The sequence below is a fragment of the Carya illinoinensis genome, chromosome 13 (genome assembly GCF_018687715.1).
Source record: "Carya illinoinensis cultivar Pawnee chromosome 13, C.illinoinensisPawnee_v1, whole genome shotgun sequence".
In the NCBI taxonomy this organism is placed as follows: Eukaryota; Viridiplantae; Streptophyta; class Magnoliopsida; order Fagales; family Juglandaceae; genus Carya; species Carya illinoinensis.
In genome coordinates this window covers 19,459,797-19,464,317 of record NC_056764.1, presented here as the reverse complement: position 1 = coordinate 19,464,317, position 4,521 = coordinate 19,459,797, and the positions used below count along the sequence as shown (strand labels likewise).

The following is a 4,521-nucleotide window of genomic DNA, read 5'->3' as shown; positions in this document are numbered from 1 at the left end:
CCTTGCATGCACAAGTATAGGGACGCCTTGGGTCGGTTGCTTGTAGACCTTTGTTAAAGTTAGAGTCAGAGCCTAATTTTTCTAATAATTTGTTTGATAATTTTTCTAATTTTGAGAAAATGAGTGAACACGAAGATCAACCCATTAGGACCCTTCAGGATTACCTCCACCCTACACGCACAGCCACACCATCATGCATCATATTTTTAGCTAATACTCGCCAATTGGATTTTAAAATGGGGATGATACAGTTACTCCCTACTTTTCATGGCTTGGAAAATGAAAATCCATATGTGCACATTAGGGAGTTTGAGGAAGTAGTTGCGACTTTTTATAGTCAAAATGCAACTGATGACATTGTGAGACTTAAGTTCTTTCCTTTCTCTTTGAATGATAGAGCTAAGAGTTGGCTATACTCATTGAGACCATGATCTATTGGATCATGGAATGAGATGACTCAAGTCTTTTTTAAAAAATACTTTCCCCAAAATAAGACCAGCGCTTTAACAAGGCAAATCTCCACCTTTGTACAAAAGGATAGTGAGACTTTGTATCAGTCTTGGGAGAGATTTAAGGAGCTATTGAGTATGTGTCCTCACCATGGGTATGAGAATTGGCACTTAGTGAGCTATTTTTATGAGAGACTTACACCTAGAGAACATCAATTTGTGGAGATGATGTGTAATGGTGAGTTTTTATAGAAAGATCCTAATGAGGCCATATAATACCTCAATGAGCTTGCTGAAAAAGCTCACACTTGGACTGGACCTAGTGCTACTGAGAGCACAAATAGGTCACGACCTACAGGAAACCTAAATGGTGGTGGAATTTACCATATCAGGGAAGAAGATAACCTAAAGGCTAAGGTTGAGATGCTCACTAGGGAGCTAGAGGTGTTGAAGAATAAAAACTTAAAGCCAACACACGTGGCTAATCATGCAGAGTCTTTTGGTGCACAACCTCCTAGATCATATCCTGCACCTTCGTCTTCTAGGAGTTCTTTAGAAGACACTTTGAATGCTTTTTATTGAGGCACAGGGTAAGACTAACCAAAAGTTTGAATCTTTGATTACGCAGATTGTTGAAGAAAATAAGGAGATAAAGAGCCAAGTGTCCAAATTGATGAGCTCCTTGAGTGTGAATGAGCGAGGTAAGTTTCATTCTCAAACTCAATCCATACCCCATGGTCAACACATGGCATAAGAGAATTTGAAGGATGTGAATGCCATTGTGACATGAAGTGGTAAGTCATTACACATCCCAACAACGAACAAATTAAAGGATGTGGAAGAGGATCAAAGCAATAGTGGTGCTGAGCTGCCCAAAGAAGCCGAGGTAATAAAGAGACCAATTAAGGTACCATTTCCTCAAGCTTTAAAACTGAATAAGCAAACTTTGGATCCTAATAATGAAATCTTGGAGAATCTCAAGCAGGTAAAAATTAACCTCCCTCTTTTGCATGTTATTAAACAAGTTCTCACTTACGCAAAAGTTCTTAAAGATTTGTGTACAGTTAAGAGGAAGCACCATGTTAAGAAGACAACATTTCTGACAGAGCAAGTTAGTGCTCTAATTGAGCAGTGGATTCCTCCCAAGTACAAGGATCCTGGTTGCCCAACCATTGCATGCAGCATTGGAAATCATGAGTTTGGGCAAGCTTTGCTAGATTTAGGAGCTAGCGTGAATCTAATGCCATATTCTATTTAGTTGCAGTTGGGGTTAGGAGAAATCAAACCAACCACTGTGGTATTACAATTGGCTAACCATTCAATCAAAGTACCCCGGGGTGTGGTAGAGGATGTTCTAATTCAAATTGATAAATTTTATTATCCTGTTGATTTCCTAATCCTTGACACTAGCTCTGTTGTTGATGCTAATTCTAAAATTCTTGTAATTTTAGGTAGGCCTTTACTTGCCACTCTAATACTCTTATTAATTGTAGGAATTGGCTCATGAAGCTTTCTTTTGGTAACATGACTCTCAAGGTGAATATCTTCTATATTGCAAAACAGCCAGAAGATGATGACGAGAGCCACCAGACATATATGATTGACTCACTCATAGAAAGGGGAGTTTCTATAGCTCATGATTTTGACCCCCTTGTGTATTTTCTTGTTAATTCTGAGTTTGATTCTATGAATAATCCATCTGATGTAGTTGATATTTGTGCTATCTTTGATAGAACTCAGGATTATGGCACTCGGGCCTGGCAACCGAAGTTTGAGAAGTTGCTTGAGAAAAAGGAAAAACAAATTCCTTCAAGTGTGGAAGCACCCAAAGTTGAACTGAAATATCTGCCTAAGGGTTTAAAGCATGTTTTCCTTGGTCCAGGTGATACTTTTCTTGTTATTATCTCATCTAAATTGTCTGAGTCTCAAGGTGAGAAATTAATTCGGATCCTAAGTGAGCATAAGTCAACCTTAGGTTGGAGCATTGCTGATATAAAAGGTGTTAGTCCCCTAGTCTGTTCTCATAAAATTAATTTGGAGGAAGGAACTAGCCCTCGTAGAGACCCCCAGCGTATGCTTAATCTTACTATGAAAGAAGTGATGAAGAATGAAGTATTGAAACTATTAGATGCAGGAATCATATATCCTATTGCTGATAGTAAATGGGTAAGTCCTACACAGGTTATTCCTCAGAAGTCAGGTGTTATTATGGTGAAGAATGACCTGGGAGAACTTGTGACTAGGTGGTGGATGTGCATTGATTATAAAAAATTGAATGCTGCCACCTGGAAATACCATTTTCCTCTCCCTTTTATTGATCAAATTCTTGAGCATGTGGCTGGTTATCCTTTCTATTATTTCTTGGATGGTTATTTTGGTTATTATCAAATTGAAATTGCATTAGAACACCAGGATAAAACTACTTTCACTTGTCCTTTTGGTACTTATGCCAATTGGATTGTGTAATGTACCTGCTACTTTTCAACGTTGCATGATGAGCATTTTTAGTGACATGGTTGAAAATTGCATGGAAGTTTTTATGGATGACTTGACTATTTTTGGATCTACTTTTGATGCATGCTTATTGAATTTAGAGAGGGTGTTGACTCGTTGTGAGGAGAAGGAATTGGTTTTGAATTGGGAAAAATGTCACTTTATGGTACCTTCAGGTATTGTGTTACGACATATTATTTCTTCTAGGGGGATAAAGGTAGATCAATCTAAGATTGAATTAATCTCTTAGTTGTCTACACCTAGGATAATAAAGGACGTGAGATCCTTTCTTGGTCATGCGGGCTTTTATAGGAGGTTCCTACAGAATTTTTCCACCATATCTAGACCACTATGTGACCTCCTATCTAAAGATGCCCCATTTGAGTGGACACAAGATTGTCAAGAGGCCTTTAAAACTCTAATTGACAAGCTTACCTCAGTACCCATAATGCAACCACCTGATTGGAATTTACCTTTTGAGATTATGTGTGATGCAAGTGATTTTACTGTAGGTGCTGTAGTTGGACAGCGAAGGGAGGGAAAGCCTTTTGTCATTTACTATGCTAGTAGAACTCTAAATAGTGCTCAGATGAATTACTCCACCACTGAAAAAGAGTTGCTAGCTGTAATGTTTGCTTTGGATAAGTTTCGTGCTTACGTGATTGGTTCTCCTATTATTATTTTTACAGATCATGCAGCCCTTAAGTACCTTCTTACAAAGAAGGATGCTAAGGCACGATTAATACGATGGATTTTACTTTTGCAGGAATTTAATATCACCATCAAATACAAGAAATGAGTGGAGAACATAGTGGCTGACCATTTCTCAAGGCTCACATTTGAGGACACCTCTGATCACCTGCCAATCAGAGATGATTTTCCCGGTGAGCATTTACTATCTATTACTTCTCTACCATGATTTGCTCATATTGTGAATTATTTGGCTGCCAGTGAGATACCGGTGGATTGGAGCGCTCAGGATAAGAGGAAGTTGATAACTAAGGTACATAATTTCTATTGGGATGATCCTTTTCTTTTCAAATACTGCCCTGACCAAATTTTAAGGCGTTGCATCCCTGATGAAGAGATTGCTAGAGTCTTGGAATTTTGTCACTCCCAAGCTTGTGGGGGCCACTTTTCAATGAAGAAAACCGCTGCAAAAATTCTGCAATGTGAATTTTATTGGCCCACCATATTTAAGGATGCAAATATCTATTGTCGCTCATGTGAAAAGTGTCAAAAGTTAGGAGTTATATCCCTTCGTAATATGATGCCCTTAAACCCAATTTTAGTGATTGAAATTTTCGATTGTTGGGCATTGATTTTATGGGACAATTTCTTCCTTCTTTTGGATATCAATATATTATTGTGGCAGTAGATTATGTGTCAAAATGGGTAGAGGCAGCAGCTTGCAGGAGCAATGATACTAGGACGATAATTAAATTTCTCAAAGAGAATGTGTTATCTCGATTTGGTGCACCACGTGCTATCATTAGTAATCGGGATACACATTTTTTCAACCGTTCTTTTAAGGCTTTGATTAAAAAAATATGCAGTGGTGCATAAGATCTCTACTACC

General features: G+C 38.2%; 1 non-coding gene across 1 annotated transcript; it reads right to left on the bottom strand.

The window, feature by feature from the left end:
• Positions 1-499: 499 nt before the first annotated feature.
• On the bottom strand, positions 500-607 carry LOC122293049. The gene has a single exon (XR_006237106.1). It is a non-coding gene; the product is annotated as a small nucleolar RNA R71 (small nucleolar RNA).
• Positions 608-4,521: the final 3,914 nt, after the last annotated feature.